This window comes from Salvelinus alpinus, chromosome 10 (genome assembly GCF_045679555.1).
Source record: "Salvelinus alpinus chromosome 10, SLU_Salpinus.1, whole genome shotgun sequence".
In the NCBI taxonomy this organism is placed as follows: domain Eukaryota; kingdom Metazoa; phylum Chordata; class Actinopteri; order Salmoniformes; family Salmonidae; genus Salvelinus; species Salvelinus alpinus.
The window spans coordinates 42,164,585-42,182,793 of NC_092095.1; the positions used below are offsets into that span (position 1 = coordinate 42,164,585).

An 18,209-nucleotide genomic window follows, 5' to 3' on the forward strand; every position below is an offset into this window, starting at 1 on the left:
GCTCCTCTCTCCTCCAGACAACTGACTTGATGAGCAACGGTATGGACTGTTTAAATGTGGACTGACTAACAAGCTAGCAAGGTTGCATCGTTGTTTTTGAACAGTTGACGGTGAAAGTTGAATCTAGAAATAACAATGTCAGACTGTTCATTATCCACCACACATTTCAAAATACTGTTTTCATTTTGGTATAAAAGTCAATTTCGTGACACTGATTTAATAAAACGCATCTGAAAAACATTTCATATAATGTAAACAAACAAACAGGTGTATAGTCAGATGCTAGAAGTTAATATCTTCTTTAAGTACATTATTTGCAAAGGTTGGCATGGAGAGTAAATAAGTCCTTTCTTATCAAGAGCATCTGGTCACGGAAACATTTATACCCCATTTCACACAATCATGCCAATCCAAACCATACTGCGACAGCTTGTATATTTTCGTCAGGACAGTTCCAGCTACCATAGCGGATGCCTAAACAGGCCAGCTCAGTACAGCTTGGCTCGGCTCATAAGTTCACTAGCGTGGTGTCTTTTAAGGGTAGGACTTTAAGTGCGTGTTGCCCATAGACATACCTCACCGGTGCCATCTAGTGCCGATGGTCTGCAAAACCGTGTGCAGACTGCACAGAATGAGTGATCTACAAATCATTTTTGCATCCCAAATGACTACTGATCAAGATGAGTGATTCTGCATCTCGCCTGGGCTCAAACTGGTCCCCTCAAACACAATGAATCTTCTCCTCTAGCTCTTCTTCCTCGTGGTGTTGATACCGTTGCCCGTCTTCTTCTCCTCCCTGTTCTTTAGAGACTCCAGCAGGCTCTTGATCCTCTTGCTGGCCGGTTCCCTCTTCCTCTCCTCTTCTTACGACCCTTAACCTCGGCCACCTGGGAGACGGACTGCATGAGGAACACAGCCAAGCCCCAGGGGGCATTGTTCCCGGTACCGGTCCCGTTACTGCCGCTGCTGTGCGGTACGTTGAACTCCCGCTGCTGCATCATCCAGGCGCTCTCCCGACTCAACGCCACAAAACGCTCCAGCTGTGTTCTGTTAACGTGCTTACTGACGTTCAGCGCTGGCTCGAAGGGGTTCTGGATATGAAGGGAGAGACCTCAGGTCTGTTCTGCTCTCTGCCCTGTGAGAGAGCGGGCAAAGAGAAGAGTGAGGGAGAAAGTAAGAGTTTTTAAAAGAGGGTGAGAGTGAGAAAGAGAGTGGTGACAAAACATAAAAACACACTGGCTTTATAAATGGTCCATCTATCTTAGGTGTTGTTGCTGTTATGTAGGCCACCTGGACCCAATTATAAAAGGTCTGGCTGGTACATCTCATCTCTTCATGGGCTATCAGGGTCTGTCCCAAATGGCACCCTATTCCCTACTACTTTTAAATCAGGCTCCATAGGGCTCTGGTCAAAAGTAGTGCAGTATGTAGGGAATAGGGTGCCATTTGGGACGCAAATAGTCTCAGCCTAGCTTTGATGAACGGGCCTGGGGGCAGCACCAGCAGGGTAGACACAGGTTCAATCATCAATCATACCACATCATCACTAGCCTGGTCCAAGATCTGTTTCTGCCATCTTGCTAACTCTTTGGCGATTCCAGTGTCCTAGGCTAGACCATTGCTGCTTTGGAAAAGTCTGTCACACAGACAATAAAAACCTAGGTAAAACATCTATCTCTAGAGCCCTCCAAGATTCATCCAAACAACAGATGCACCTGGGTTCAAATAGCATTTGTTTTCTTTTAAACGCTTTAGCTGCGCCTGATTGACCTTGCCTGACACAATGGAAACAATGGAATAGTCCCAAAGGTGTAAACCCCTCAAATCTAACACCCCAGGCAAGCTCAATTGTACCCCTCAAAGTATTTGAAATAAATCAAATACTATTTGAACCCAGGGCATGCATGGCATGCAATACCTCAATACCCTATCCCTTAAGCTGGGGGTTGTAAAAAGGCTGAATGGATGGAGAAACAGAGATGGCGCCTCCAGCTCCATGGGATGGAGAGATGACCATGGGCCATAAAGCCATCAGTCAGGGCAGAGAGAGAGAGGGAAAGGGGTAGAGAGAGGAGAGAGGGCAAGGGAGAGGGAGGGAGAAAGGACAGGAGAGGGAAAGAGAGAGGGTAAGAGGGCAGGAGAGCGAGAGGGCCAGGGAGAGGGAGGTAGAGAGGGAGGGAGAGGGGCAGGAGAAGGAGAGAGAGAGGGAAAGGGTAAGTGTGCAGGAGAGCGAGAGGGTAAGAGTGCCAGGGAGAGGGAGATAGAGAGGGAGGGAGGAGGACAGGAGAGGGCCAGCTCTGACTTTGCTGATAGCTACTTTGAGGACAAATTTACTTACTATGACATGTGGTTGTCCCACCTAGCTATCTTAAGATGAATGCACTAACTAAGACGCTCTGGATAAGAGCAATCTGCTAAATGACTACAATATAAAATGGTAGGACGCAGAAGACAGGGAATAGGAGAGTGTGGGAGAGGAGGGAGACAGGAGAGATGCAGTACACAGTAAAGATGATTAATGGTGGTTTCTCTACTGGTGAAATATCATGTGCAGAGGCCATGACCACCAGTCTTCCTACAGGCCTTCCTTTAATACTTCAGTCCTGACCCTGGGTTCTCTCTCTCTCTCACCCCCCCCCCCCCCCCCTCACCCTGGGTTAACGTCCTTACAATATCTTTACTCTCAGGGGCCATGAGGAGATGAGGAACATCAAAGAGGCCTGCATCCTAAATGGCACCACCGATTCCCTATGTAGCTCACTATATAGTAGGGATGTAACGATTACACATCGGTCTGCGATTCAAATGTTTAAGATAAGACTGCATTGGTCCACAGACCCCAGATTTTTTTTCAAACATTATGAATCGCCGATAAACGAACATGTTTTGCTCATATTACTTTCTTTCTACCTTGAGAAAATACCTAATCCTTTGTGACAACTGAAACTTTTCCTTCAGTGTCAAACTAAAAGCATGCAACTGTGTTGACAGTCATTGATTTTTACTGAACAAAAATATAAACGCAACATGTAAAGTGTTGGTCCCATATTTCATCAGCTGAAATAAAAAATCCCAGGAATGTTTTATACGAACAAAGAGCTTATTTCTCTAAAATGTTTACATCCCTGTTAGTGAGCATTTCTCCTTTTGCCAAAATAATCCATTCATTTGACAGGTGTGGCATATCAAGAAGCTGATTAAACGGCATGATCATTACATAGGTGCTCCTTGTGCTGGGGACAATAGAAGGCCACTCTAAAATGTGCAGTTTTGTCACACAATGCCACAGATGTCTCAAGTGCAATTGGCATGCTGACTGCAGGAATGTCCACTAGAGCTGTTGCAAGAGAATTGAGAATCGTTTAAGAGAATTTGGCAGTGCTTCACAACTGCAGACCACGTGTAACCAAGCCAGCCCAGGACCTCCACATCTGGCTTCTTCACCTGCGGGATCATCTGGGACCAGAAACCCGGACAGCTGACGAAACTGTGGGTTTGCACAAAAAAAGAATTTCTGCAGAAACTGTCAGAAACCATCTTGGGAAAGCTCATCTTCGTGCTTGTCATCCTCACCAGGGTCTTGACCTGACTGCAGTTCAGCGTCGTAACTGACTTTAGTGGGCAAATGCTCACCTTCTCCAGCGTGCCAGTGGCCATCGAAATGTGCTCTTCATGGATGAATCTCGTTTCATCTGGACCAGGCAGATGGCAGATGGCGTCGTGTGGGCGAGCGGTTTGCTGATGTTAACGTTGTGAACCCATGGTGGTGGGATTATGGTATGGGCAGGCATAAAATACGGACAACGAACACAATTGCATTTTATCGATGGCAATTTTAATGCACAGAGATGCCATGAGATCCTGATGCGCATTGTTGTGCCATTCATCCGCCGCCATAACCTCACGTTTCAGTATAATTCACAGCCCCATGTTGCAAGGATCTGTACACAATTCCTGGAAGCTGAAAATGTCCCAGTTCTTCCATGGCCTGCATACTTACCAGACATGTCACCAATTGAGCATGTTTGGGATGCTCTGGATTGACGTGTACGACATCGTGTTCCAGTTCCCGCCAATATCCAGCAACTTCCCACAGCCCTTGAAGAGGAGTGGGACAACATTCCAAGGGCCACAATCAGCAGCCTGATTAACTCTATGTGAAGGAGATGTGTCGCACTGCATGAGGCAAATGGTGGTCACACCAGATACTGACTGGTTTCTGATCCCCGCCCTTACAATATATATATATATATATTTTTTTTTAAGGCATCTGTGACCAACACCGCACGGCTAAAATGTGGAGAAAAAAAGTTCACCAAAATCTTCCAAAACGGTCAAAACCATTCGATTTTGAGATGGGGGTGAAATCCAAAATTGTGCTATATATTAATTGGTTATGTCATAGTTCATTTGTAAATGAAGAATATTGATACATTGCTAGCGCAAACACTTTATCTGCTAAATGTACAAGTTAATTAGTGGGTGATGGTGATTTCAAAACCAAAGGCTACATAGTCCCCCCCTAATCTGATAGTGGGGTGGTAGATGCCTAGTCTCCCCCTATGGGTCAGATCAGGTGCATACATAGTATACACCATAGACATACATCATTTACACACACAAGTCAGCTCAGACCGATACAGCTCAGAGGCTCAGCTCATGCGCTCCATCAACATCAGATTTGTATTTAGAATGGAAAATGAATGTGTTTATGCAACAAATGTTAGTGCATCGAATCATATCGTATCGATTCGTTCTCTAATCAAAGAGAATCGCACAGAATCATTTCAAACTCAAATGTATCGTTCCTGTATCATATCGGAGCCCATCTATCTAGATACGTATTGAATCGTCCTGAAAGGGAAAGATGCACATCCCTACTATATAGAGAATAGGGTGCCATTTGGGACAACCTTGGCCTGCAAAGGAATTAAATGAAAAACAAACTGGGTGAACTGTAACTAAATGAACACGTACGTGTCTAAGACTGAATAAACGTGTTGATTATGTTTTCTTATTCGAGTGTGATGAACTGCTGATTGTGTTCATTAGAGATGGGTAGAGAGGAGGAGCAACTAGCAATCACACAGTCCTCTGACAGCTGTAGTATTAGCTGGCACGGAGAGACATTAGTGCGATGCTGGCGTGTGTGTGTGTGTTTGATCCACCAAAAACCCACTTTATTACCAACAGTTTCCCCTCTTGGCTCTCAGCCCTACGACTAGGGAGAGCTAGCCAATGAAAGATCTCAAACGCCGTTAGCTAACTCTGCAATCTGGTTCTGATAGTATCTGCAGCCATTTTTTCGCCAATTATAAACTACTACCATGAAACAATGGCAATTATGCACAGGGGTGAAAGTGCTGCTGGAATCACTTCTGAAAGGATTGGCAGTTTACAGCGTACAGCTAAAAGGGTTCCAGAGAAGGCTTTTTCTGTTTAAAGCTTTCAGTGCAGCACCCTCATCTTGTCTCCAATCAACATAGAATGACTTGGTACTAATTGAAACAGAATGGACTGTATGTGCCTGTTACCTTTCTGATGTTTATGGACATGCGGTTGAATGTGAAGGTTCCGTGGAACTCAAGGAACTCCTGCAGCAGTTGCTCTGAAAGGAATCACAAAGATTACGATAACAAATACCACATTTATAATGATCAATAAACCTGTTTTAATGTGGAAATAAAATGTATACAAAATATTAGTATGCTATGGTTAGGGACGGGGGCTTTGGTAGTTTTTTCCCCCCCGCATTTCAATCATCAGACCTCAAGAGGCCGATATAGCACCTTCTTGCTCCATGTGTGAATTAATTGTAATGTCTGTATACCATGGTCATCTACGGCAGTGGTTCCCAAACTTTTTATAGTCCCGTACCCCTTCAAACATTCAACCTCCAACCCCTCTAGCACCAGGGTCAGCGCACTCTCAAATGTTGTTTTTTGCCATCATTGTAAGCATGCCACACACATACAATACATTTATTAAACATAATAATGAGTGTGAGTTGTCATCACAACCCGGCTTGTGGGAAGTGACAAAGAGCTCTTATAGGACCAGGGAACAAATAATATTATAATAATAATCAATAATTTTGCTCTTTATTTAGCCATCTTACATATTAAACCTTATTTGTTCATCAAAAATTGTGAATAACTCACCACAGGTTAATGAGAAGGGTGTGCTTGAAATGATGCACATAACTCTGCAATGTTGGATTGTATTGGAGAGAGTCTCAGTCTTAAATAATTTTCCACACACAGTCTGTGCCTGTATTTCGTTTTTTTGCTAGTGAGGACCGAGAATCCACTCTCACATAGGTACATGGTTGCAAAGGGCATCAGTGTCTTAACAGTGCGATTTGCCAAGGTAAGAAACTATTGAGCGCAGCCCTATTCAGAAATCTGGCAGTGGCTTCTGATTAAATTCAATTTTCACAGAACTGCTTGTAGCAATTTCGATGAGGTTCTCTTGTTCAGATATCGGTAAGTGGACTGGAGGCATGGCATGAAAGGGATAACGAATCTAGTTGTTTGTGTCGTCCGTTTCGGGAAAGTAGCTCACTCAGATGCATCGCTATATCACATTTGACATTGTCCGTAAGCTGGAGTTCATTTGCACACAACAAAATCATACAATGACAGAAAGACCTGTGTGTTGTCCTTGTTAATGCAGACAGAAAATAGCCCCAACTTCTTAATCATAGCCTCAATTTTGTCCCGCACATTGAATATACACTGCTCAAAAAAATAAAGGGAACACTTAAACAACACAATGTAACTCCAAGTCAATCACACTTCTGTGAAATCAAACTGTCCACTTAGGAAGCAACACTGATTGACAATAAATTTCACATGCTGTTGTGCAAATGGAATAGACAACAGGTGGAAATTATAGGCAATTAGCAAGACACCCCCAATAAAGGAGTGGTTCTGCAGGTGGTGACCACAGACCACTTCTCATTTCCTATGCTTCCTGGCTGATGTTTTGGTCACTTTTGAATGCTGGCGGTGCTGTCACGTTCTGACCATAGTTCTTGTGTGTTTTGCTTGTTTTAGTGTTGGTCAGGACGTGAGCTGGGTGGGCATTCTATGTTGTGTGTCTAGTTTGTCTGTTTCTATGTTTAGCCTAATATGGTTCTCAATCAGAGGCAGGTGTTTTTTGTTGTCTCTGATTGGGAATCATATTTAGGTGGCTTGTTTTGTGTTGGGGTTTGTGGGTGGTTGTTTCCTGTCTTTGTGTTTTCTCTGCACCAGCTAGGACTGTATCGGTTTGCCACATTTTGTTATTTTGTAATTGTTAAGTGTTCACGTTTATCGTCATTATTAAATATGTTGAGCACAAACTACGCTGCGTCTTGGTCCGATCCCTGCTATACCTCCTCTTCAGACGAAGAGGAGGAAGGCTTCCGTTACAGGTGCTTTCACTCTAGTGGTAGCATGAGACGGAGTCTACAACCCACACAAGTGGCTCAGGTAGTGCAGCTCATCCAGGATGGCACATCAATGCGAGCTGTGGCAAGAAGGTTTGCTGTGTCTGTCAGCGTAGTGTCCAGAGCATGGAGGCGCTACCAGGAGACAGGCCAGTACATCAGGAGACGTGGAGGAGGCCGTAGGAGGGCAACAACCCAGCAGCAGGACCGATACCTCCACCTTTGTGCAAGGAGGAGCAGGGGCAGCACTGCCAGAGCCCTGCAAAATGACCTCCAGCAGGCCACAAATGTGCATGTGTCTGCTCAAACGGTCAGAAACAGACTCCATGAGGGTGGTATGAGGGCCCGACGTCCACAGGTGGGGGTTGTGCTTACAGCCCAACACCGTGCAGGACGTTTGGCATTTGCCAGAGAACACCAAGATTGGCAAATTCGCCACTGGCGCCCTGTGCTCTTCACAGATGAAAGCAGGTTCACACTGAGCACGTGACAGACGTGACAGAGTCTGGAGACGCCGTGGAGAACGTTCTGCTGCCTGCAACATCCTCCAGCATGACCGGTTTGGCGGTGGGTCAGTCATGGTGTGGGGTGGCATTTCTTTGGGGGGCCGCACAGCCCTCCATGTGCTCGCCAGAGGTAGCCTGACTGCCATTAGGTACCGAGATGAGATCCTCAGACCCCTTGTGAGACCATATGCTGGTGCGGTTGGCCCTGGGTTCCTCCTAATGCAAGACAATGCTAGACCTCATGTGGCTGGAGTGTGTCAGCAGTTCCTGCAAGAGGAAGGCATTGATGCTATGGACTGGCCCGCCCGTTCCCCAGACCTGAATCCAATTGAGCACATCTGGGACATCATGTCTCGCTCCATCCACCAACGCCACGTTGCACCACAGACTGTCCAGGAGTTGGCGGATGCTTTAGTCCAGGTCTGGGAGGAGATCCCTCAGGAGACCATCCGCCACCTCATCAGGAGCATGCCCAGGCGTTGTAGGGAGGTCATACAGGCACGTGGAGGCCACACACACTACTGAGCCTCATTTTGACTTGTTTTAAGGACATTACATCAAAGTTGGATCAGCCTGTAGTGTGGTTTTCCACTTTAATTTTGAGTGTGACTCCAAATCCAGACCTCCATGGGTTGATAAATTTGATTTCCATTGATAATTTTTGTGTGATTTTGTTGTCAGCACATTCAACTATGTAAAGAAAAAAGTATTTAATAAGAATATTTCATTCATTCAGATCTAGGATGTGTTATTTTAGTGTTCCCTTTATTTTTTTGAGCAGTGTAGTTGGGGAGAGTCCCTGTAATCTTAGATTCAGAACATTCAGGTGAGAAAAAACATCACCCAGGTAGGCCAGTCGTGTGAGAAACTCATCATCATGCAAGCGGTCAGACAAGTGAACATTATGGTCAGTAAAGAAAACTTTAAGCTCGTCAATATTTGTCAATACTTTGCCCCTTGATAACCAGCGCACTTCTCTATGTGGTAAAAGTGTTACATGGTCGCTGCCCATATCATTGCATAATGCAGAAAATACACAAGACTTCAGGCGCCTTGCTAAATAAAGTTTTCACTGTAGTGTCCAAAACGTCTTTCAAGCTGTCAGGCATTCCCTTGGCAGCAAGAGCCTCTCGGTGGATGCTGCAGTGTACCCAAGTGGCGTCGGGAGCAACTACTTGCACGCGCGTTACCACTCCACTATGTCTCCCTGTCATGGCTTTTGCGCCATCAGTACATATACCAACACATCTTGACCACCAAAGTCCATTTGATGTCACAAAGCTGTACAGTATTTAAAAAATATCCTCTCATGTTGTCCTGGTTTCCAGTGGTATGCAGAAGAGAATGTCTTCCTTAATTGACACCGCATAAATGTAACGGACATATACCAGGAGCTGTGCCAGGCCCGCCACGTCTGTTGACTCATCCAGCTGTAATGCATATAATTCACTGGCTTGTATGCGAAGCAGTAATTGTTTCAAAACATCTCCTGCCATGTCACTGATGCGTCGTGAAACAGTTTTGTTTGATGAAGTCATTGTCTGTATAGTTTTTTTGGCCTTTTCCCCCAGCATTGTCCCAGCCATATCCGCGGCAGCAGGAAGAATAAAGTCCTCCACAATAGTATGGGGCTTGCCTGTCCTAGCCACTCGGTAGCTCACCATATAAGACGCTTCTAGCCTCTTCTTATTAATGGTATCTATTGCTTTTATACATGTCTTACTACTCGAAAGTCATCTTTATTCTCGCTCAAACTCCCGTGGCTTATTTTTCAAATTGTCATGTTTCGTTTCTAAATGTCTGCACAAGAGTGAAGGTTTCCCGCAAGAGAGTAACGTTAATGTGATTGGATGTTAATTATTTGACTAGGCTACCTGTATGTGACATTGTGTTGTTACTTCGCTGAACACTAGATGGTTTATTTTATTTTTGGCAGTGAAACGAAGCTACTCAGGCGAGAAAAAAAAGTCACCCAAATGTATAGCCCCATTGGAAAATATAAATGTACTGTTTGAAAATGTGAAGATTTAAAAATATATATTATTATGATAAAAAGAAAATGGGAATCACATTTTTATTTGGCGTACCCCCCGACGGCATTGCGCGTACACCAGTTTGGGAATACCTGATCTAAGGTAATTATCCAATTAGTCCAAAATAGATTCCCAATCATGTGGAGACCAACAATTATTCTCATCAGCAGCCTACACTTTAGCCTAATGCACCAAATGTATTTGCCTATCTTAAGGACATTATCAACAATTGTCTTTTATCAACATTATATGGGAATAATAAGAAAACGTAGCCTATTTGCGAACAAAGTAGCAATTTTCATTCGCTATAGCAATACATGTAACAAAGTAAATTCTGAGGATATGGCTTTTGCAAGCGCCAACATCCCTCTCGAAAAAGTTGACAATCCCAAAATGCGTGCATTCATTAACACATGTAAAGAACAGAGGAGCAGTCTGGTAAATAAAACATTTAAAAATCCCCATAATAACGGACGAATATGCTGACACACAAGACCAATCTGTTCTGAACATATTGTAGGAGCTGGGTAAAGACGTTAAAGTTGTTCTGGCTGATATATTCTTTTTCAGATGGCTGTCTAGCCTGTCTTTCCGATTATAATGTAATGCTAAATTGCAGAATATATTGTTGTCTGCAAAGAGCGTCCCAGTGGGGTATTGGCACACTGTTTTTTCAAGCGTAATTTCAATATTGTGTATTTGACCCATTTTTATAACCTCTGATGATCAGGGATTGAGAAAAGTGAAGAATCACTGATCTACAAATACTATTCCCTGCCAAATAATAGTTCTAAAATGGATGAAATAAATAAAAAATCCTCATCAATCTACACACAATACCCCATAATGACAAAGTGAAAACAGATTTTTAGACATTTTTGCAAAAAAAAACAGAACGTAAATATCACATTTTCATAAGTATTCAGACCCTTTACTCAGTACTTTGTTGAAGCACCTTGGGCAGTGATTACAGCCGAGTCTTCTTGGGTATGACGCTACAAGCTTATGTAACGTAGCATAACGTGGTAAAAGTCAAAGGGCCTGAATACTTTCCAAATGCACTGTATCTAAGGCCTTGTAGGGGAAAGAGGGGAACACAAGGTAAACATAAAGGAAGAAGAGACAGTAAACACAGTAGAGCTGGGCGATATGGACAAAATCCATATTGCAATAAATTGCCTGAATTGATGCAATAACGATAATTAGAACGATACGTTTATAACATTAATGTGCACGACATTCTAAAAAAAGTATCCTTTAAACTGCTACTACTAAACTCAGCATAAAAGGAAACGTCCTCTCACTGTCAACTGCGTTTATTTTCAGCAAACTTTACATGTGTAAATATTTGTATGAACATAAGATTCAACAACTGAGACATAAACTGAACAAGTTCCACAGACATGTGACTAACAGAAATTGAATAATGTGTCCCTGAACAAAGGTGGGGGTCAAAATCAAAAGTAACAGTCAGTACCTGGTGTGGCCACCACCTGCATTAAGTACTGCAGTGCATCTCCTCCTCATGGACTGCACCAGATTTGCCAGTTCTTGCTGTGAGATGTTACCCAACTCTTCCACCAAGGCACCCGCAAGTTCCCGGACATTTCTGGGGGGAATGGCCCTAGCCCTTCCCCTTCCGATCCAACAGGTCCCAGACGTACTCAATGGGATTGAGATCCGGGCTCTTCGCTGGCCATGGCAGAACACTGACATTCCTGTCTTGCAGGAAATCACGCACAGAACGAGCAGTATGGCTGGTGGCAATGTCATGCTGGAGGGCCATGTCAGGATGAGCCTGCAGGAAGGGTACCACATGAGGGAGGAGGATGTCTTCCCTGTAACGAGATTGCCTGCAATGACAACAAGCTCAGTCCGATGATGCTGTGACACACCGCCCCAGACCATGACAGACCCTCCACCTCCAAATTGATCCCGCTCCAGAGTACAGGCCTCGGTGTAATGTTCATTCCTTCGACGATAAACGCGAATCTGCCCATCACTCCTGGTGAGAAAAACCGAGACTCGTCAGCGAAGAGCACTTTTTGCCAGTCCTGTCTGGTCCAGCGACGGTGGGTTTGTGCCCATAGGCGACTTTGTTGCCGGTGATGTCTGGTGAGGACCTGCCTTACAACAGGCCTACAAGCCCCCAGTACAGCCTCTCTCAGCCTATTGCGGACAGTCTGAGCACTGATGGAGGGATTGTGCGTTCCTGGTGTAACTCGGGCAGTTGTTGTTGCCATCCTGTACCTTGTTGCCCACCTGTACCAGGTGTGATGTTCGGATGTACCGATCCTGTGCAGGTGTTGTTATAAGTGGTCTGCCACTGGGAGGATGATCAGCTGTCCGTCCTGTCTCCCTGTAGCGCTGTCTTAGGCGTCTCACAGTACGGACATTGCAATTTATTGCCCTGGCCAAATCTGAAGTCCATGCATCCTTCACGCAGATGAGCAGGGACCCTGGGCATCATTCATTTGGTGTTTTCCAGAGTCAGTAGAAAGGCCTCTTTCGTGTCCTAAGTTTTCATAACTGTGACCTTAACTGCCTACCGTCTGTAAGCTGTTAGTGTCTTAACGACCGTTCCACAGGTGCATGTTCATTAATTGTTTATGGTTCATTGAACAAGCATGGGAAACAGTGTTTACACCTTTTACAATGAAGATCTGTGAAGTTATTTGGATTTTTACGAAATATTTTTGAAAGACAGGGTCCTGAAAAAGGGACGTTTCTTTTTTTGCTGTGTTCAGTTTGATGGTTGTAGCCATCAACTGTGCCACTACGAATCGCCCATATTAACAAACTTATTTCATTTCAAACTTATCGCAGGCATTTCGAACACATTTCTGTGGTGTGGACTACTTATCAAAATGAACAGTATCAGCAAAATTCCTGCGATAAGTGATCGCTCTGGATCATTTTCAGCTTAATAGAGGGAGCCAATACAGTACGTCATGGTGAAAAGAGAGCAAGAGAGAGAGAGAGGAAAAGTGAGAGTCCTGATCAGAATCCTTGACCATGTCAGCCGAGGGTAGTAGAAGAGATTGGTTGTGTGTGTGTGTGCACAAGGTTAAATAGATGCCCAGTGCTGGCAGGGTCAAAGCCCTCTGCCAGAGTGATAGGGCCTTTATTGTGATGATGCCTGCGATAGTGTCTCTGTCTGGGCTAAGATGGAGGGGGGGGGGGGGGGTAGATTGCTTTTGGAAGGCAATTATTTGAGAGCCAAGGTGACAAGGGAAGCAGGAGTACGAGCGGTGGGAAGAGAAGCATGACTGGACTACGCCAACACAGATATTTTTGTTGCCAATTAGGATCAGCAATCAGATCTATTCAATAAATCATATTTTAATAACCCAATTGCCACTCGCTCAGTGGTCCATTGCTACCGGCTGAACATTACATTTCCACATTTCTGAATGCAACTAGGAAGTGTAGCAATGCAAGACTACTACCTGCTAGCTCTTTGAGGTGATGCTGATAGTATAGATTTTTGTTAAAAGAAGTTGCCGCTCAGTGCTCCATATTTCGCTACCTGCTTTGAGGCAGGCCATGGTGGGCAGTATGGGCTTGCTTGTGGGTGTGTGCGTCTGCGTCTACCTGCTAGTTCCTTGAGGTGGTCCAGGGTGAGAAGTATAGGAACAGTCCTCCTCTGCAGGAAGAACAGGACCATGACAGTGAGAGAGAGAGAGAAGTTGGTGATCCAGGCATAGAGCTGGTGATACTGTGGGCCCAGGTCCAGCACTGAACACTGAACACCAAGCAATACAGGTACAGAAACTCAGAGCTCTTCATCGCCACCCTGCGGACACATACAGAATGACAGTCAAGACACACAGTGCAGTATGCATTCACTGTAGCTGAAACACTTGATACCATCTGGGATCTTTCTTTCTGATCTTTCTGACACATTCATTTCTATCACCATTCCTAAGCATTTAATATGATGATGATACACAAAGAATGGTAGTCAAGACAACATATAGGATATTAAAGCAGAATACCCTCATTATCTGAGAGACTTGATACTGTCTGGGACTTTTGAATTGAACAACATTTATAAAATGCAGAGAAAATGAAAAAGTCAGTGGCACACAATATCCACCAGGGGGCAACATTTAGCTGGACATCATAATTCTCAAATATCCCCTGTTTTGCAAGGATGACAAACTGTGTATAACCATACTCTTCAATGTTTTTAACATAAACACACAGTCAGGGTGTCTCTACTCTACCCTACCCGATTTCATTACAAACTGAGGCGTGGATGGGTTTGTTTCTAATCATTAGCAGGTGTGTATCTGGCTGCTTCACTCTCAGGCTAACTTTAGAGACCACAGATTCCCTTAGGGCCAAGGAAAGAAGAAGTGAAACACACGACGCATCGAACTTCTGCGCTCTCTCCCGCACTCTCTCCTTCTACGCAACTCGAGTTTCAGTTTGCTTTGTGCAACACCAGTAGGTTTTGAAAGGCAACAGAGTTTCCTTGAAGCATTAGAGCAAAATGACAAACAGCAACTGACATTTAAAAGGTGACTATTGGTTATGTGGACAGGTGAACTTTAAACAACTTCAACAATTCAAAATCCTAACAAATTGGTCAGTTATATAGAGGTAGAACTAGGCAGGCAGAAGTATGTCCGTAGGCTTTAATGATCTGCTTTAATGATTCACAATTGTTTAACAGGAACAGGTCAAGCTTTATAGAAGGCTTTCTGATTTCATCATACTGATGTATTTGAGACGGATTACACCAATAAAGGAGTTTTCTTAGTGACTCTTCAATGTGTGTGTGTGTCTGCGTGCTACCATGCATGCGTGCGTGTCTGTCAGCATGTGTGTATCTGTGCAAACAAGTCCATATGTGTGTCTTCGTCTTACCTATTGTTGGCTGTGAGGTCACACTGGAACCCTAATGGTTGGTGGGTGAAGCGGACCAGGGGACAGCGAGCGTTGAGGATCTTCTGCACCCCGACACAGCCGGGTCCAAACTGGTCTACACACTCCCCAATCACAGACAGGATACTCTGGGTCACCTCCCGCTCAGACGCAGACCTCTTTGTCTGGTACTCCAAAGACAGCCCTGCTTTTGGCCGGGCAGATGGGACAAGACCATTTATTGAACAGCATTTTTAATTACAGAAACATAGGGTTTAAATGCATAGGATTACAGTGAGTATGCGAGTGAAGATGGCGGGCCAAGGCTGAAAAAGATTGTTGCACGTGCCCATACACAAGGAAAAGTGCATAACCCTACATCTTTCAATCTCATAGGCCTTTGAGTACATTTTTGGAAGTCAGAGTGACACTCAACATTCACATAGAAAAGATAAAACTTTGACAACCTTTTCAAACGCTCTTTATACATGAGGGTCTTACATTTCTACTGAACAGCCTTGTCTACAGAAGAGGAAGTGGTGATTTGTGGCACTGCGTGCATCTCTCACCTCTTTTTTTTATCAGCCTGTTGTTTACTCAGAGAGAGAGAGAGAGAGAGAGAGAGAGAGAGAGAGAGAGAGAGAGAGAGAGAGAGAGAGAGAGAGAGAGAGAGAGAGAGAGAGAGAGAGAGAGAGAGAGAGAGAGAGAGAGAGAGAGAGAGAGAGAGAGAGAGAGAGAGACTGATAAGGACCTCAGGCTCAGTGGGCTTCCTACAGGGCTTTCCCCACACTACGTCAAGGTAAACACATTTTCTATAGGAAGTTCCCCCCCGTCTCCCTCTCTGAACAAAGGTTCTACAGCCCAACAACAGAGTGACAGTAGGGGTCTGGCTTAACAAGGTGCTTGATCTCCTCTCTTACATGAGTTCTTGTAAAGATGTAAACAAAAGGACATGTAATTAAAAGGAGAGGGTATGCAGCAGAAACACGAGACCAATCTCTCAACAGCTGTTTTATGATATGAAAACAGCCTGAGGTCAATATTGGTATTTAAACGAAGAGACCCCTTGGAGTGAGTTTCCTGAAAGCTTTGTAGCACTAAGCATATATTGTCCATATGATCAGTGCTACGAAGCTCTTGGGAAACACCCCTAAAGTGTTTCTTTCTTAACCCTTGACACTTGTGGAAATTGGCAAATATGGTTTGGGACAACTTGAAATGTTTCCAACAGGAAAACTATAAAAACATATGCATGACCATGGTAGCAATTGAAAGAGAACATTTAGGAGATTATGGGGAAATGATCAGATCAAAAGTAACAACAGTTCACCTGACAAGACTGAATCCAAAATTACACTGTTGATGTTATGTGCATTTTACATTTACTGTACTTTTCGCAGCATTTGTCAATAACGAAATCTGAAAATACTCTGGATATATTCAGAAATATAATAAGAATATTCATGGTAATTTTGGGGTAGGTGCAACATAAGAAAAAATATTACAAGGGTTTGAATGAGAGGTCTAACTGGTGTCTCCAAGTGGCCACACGCCTCTCCAAACTGGGCACAGTTCCTATGTAATATCAATGCACTTTTATGACTCAAGGAAAGAGCCTTCAACAATAAGTTTTTTTTAGTTTTTTTTTAGCTCTCCTAGCTTTGCCGTTGAGGAACTGAAGCAAGCACACTTGTCATTTTTTGGTTTGGAACACATCCCTGCCACACCATCACAAATTTACTGTTGTTGTTTATGCAATCCAAAAACTCACCATTATAAAATTGAAATCTGGATCAGGTGAGCATAATTTGAAAGCTTATTGTATTACCAGCTAAGTTATAAAAAAAACAATTTTACAGTGTTAGGCTTTCACAAGGCACTTCAGACAGATGCATGTCATCCTTGTAACATAGCGATCATAATTGTTGATATTGTCAATTACAGTTTTCAAGTGCACATTTGGACTGATGGACGTGTGGTTTGCTTTTACGACATCAACGCGGTATTTATTATCATCTTCAACGTCTCATCCTTCACGTCTCATCCTCACTCAGACAACAAAATATTTCCAAAAGTAGCATAATTTTGTTGTGCATGGTACACACGTTTAGAACGGCTGTTAGTTGAATCCCATACAGCGCTATAAAGGGAAGAGCCTGAGCTCTGACGTTATATATACCGTATGTTACAGTATAGCCAGTGACCAAGAATTGTAGGAAATTAACTTAAAAACTCTCTCTCCACTGTCAAGAGGGTGGCCGCTAAAATGTTTTGCTTCACTTACGGCCCCCAAAAGGCTAGGGCTCTGACTGAGGCCCCTTATGATGAGTTCAGATTGTCTGTGGCCACCACCCCCATCAAAGTTGCCCATCCCTTGTATAAAGGGTTAAAATGTCCTCCTTTAGATTACTACCTGGATTTATTTCAATAACAACAGATTTTTGCTTTCCATTGCAAGACCTTTTGCTACGTTGTGCCCTACTGAACATGACCCTGATGTGGTTCCTCCATCCCCATCCTCAACTTCAGATTCCTTCCACTGATGCCATCCAGGTCCAGAAACATGTCTAGATCACAGCCCAGCTTCCCGCAGCCGTTCACGGAGGAGCCAAAGGGCCGAATGGTGCATTCTGGGAAATATGCAGCAGCTATGTCGTTCAGCAGCGAGCAGACCAGGAAGCGCAGACAGACATTCTCTTCTGTTAGCTGGTATGTCTCTGTAAGGGAGGTGATTTGTTGGTCTGAGATAGAGAGAGAAGACAGACACAGCGTTCTCATTGGGGTGAACAATATTTCTGCTTGAAGCAAGGGATCTCTTGAAATCTCTATAATTTATATTCAACTTTGTCTTGGTATAAATGTTTGTCACCTAAATTAGCACTAAAGCTGACATTGTACCTATATGTGTTCCCAGGGACATCATAAATGTTGCTATGCTAATCTGCATTCTTGCAATCTTCATTTAGTCAGTTAGACAACTTCAGACAGCCTAGTATTTTAGAAACCAGTCCATGTCGACTTACACTGTCCTCTTTGGACAGTCTCTGTCTCTGTATGAGGTCGTTGATGGGGATGGTTGTCTGTGGTTGGCACTGACGGGCAGACTGGCCGTTAAGACAGGTCTACAGGACCCGTTTTTTTGAGGGACAGCAATCTGGACTTGAAAGGCACTGTAGCTTCATAGTTGACGCTGGGGATGACGGTCATTTCATGTAGTGAAGTGAGGCTCTCCTTGCTGGTAAACTCCACCAGTTATCTTTGACAACCTCCTTTCAATATACATTAAAGATAGAGCTTTTTTTAAATGTTGGTTAGATTTTATTTTTGGTTTCAGACACAGATGAAAAAATAATACAATAAATAATA

At 43.9% G+C, this 18,209-nt stretch overlaps 1 pseudogene; it reads right to left on the reverse strand.

Annotated features, from left to right (window-relative positions):
• Positions 1-183: 183 nt before the first annotated feature.
• Positions 184-17,763, reverse strand: LOC139532926 (poly(A) RNA polymerase, mitochondrial-like; annotated as a pseudogene).
• Positions 17,764-18,209: the final 446 nt, after the last annotated feature.